The sequence below is a fragment of the Nannospalax galili genome, unplaced genomic scaffold (assembly GCF_000622305.1).
Source record: "Nannospalax galili isolate Female #2095 unplaced genomic scaffold, S.galili_v1.0 scaffold591, whole genome shotgun sequence".
Taxonomy (NCBI): domain Eukaryota; kingdom Metazoa; phylum Chordata; class Mammalia; order Rodentia; family Spalacidae; genus Nannospalax; species Nannospalax galili.
Window position 1 is genome coordinate 5,640,441 of NW_008330926.1, and position 527 is coordinate 5,640,967.

Sequence of the window (527 nt, forward strand, 5' to 3'; positions counted from 1 at the left end):
TTTATAATCTAAGTTCTCTGAATTTGCAGCCATACTAAAGATTGTTTATAAATATATATAAATATAAAAATATATATTTTAAACTCTTGTTATTGCCCTCAATTACTATTTTTGTTATTTTAAGAAACAATTATTAGTATTGTCTAATTAGAACTCTCTTGAGGACAGGCCTGAATTTAAGTGATTCTTTAGAGTAGAACTCAAGTTCTATCTAAGGAAGCATAGTTTTTAATAGATACTCTAAAGGACAAAGTAATAAAAATGTTCACGTGAACTTTATCAGTAAGTTATGAAGGTGAAAATGCCTTTCTGAAGATCCTTTTTATAATCATTTAGTATTTATTTCTTCTGAGTAAGAGTGGAATTTTCTGTAGTATCATGGGAAAAAATCCCGTATCATATAGGACAAATTCAAAATAACATGCTGTAAAGGAAAACAGGGGAAGCTATATAAATCTCTAGTAACTGTTTGAAATTAAAAAAAAAAACTGTTAATGGTTGAAAAGATGAAGGTCCACCTCTGTTTT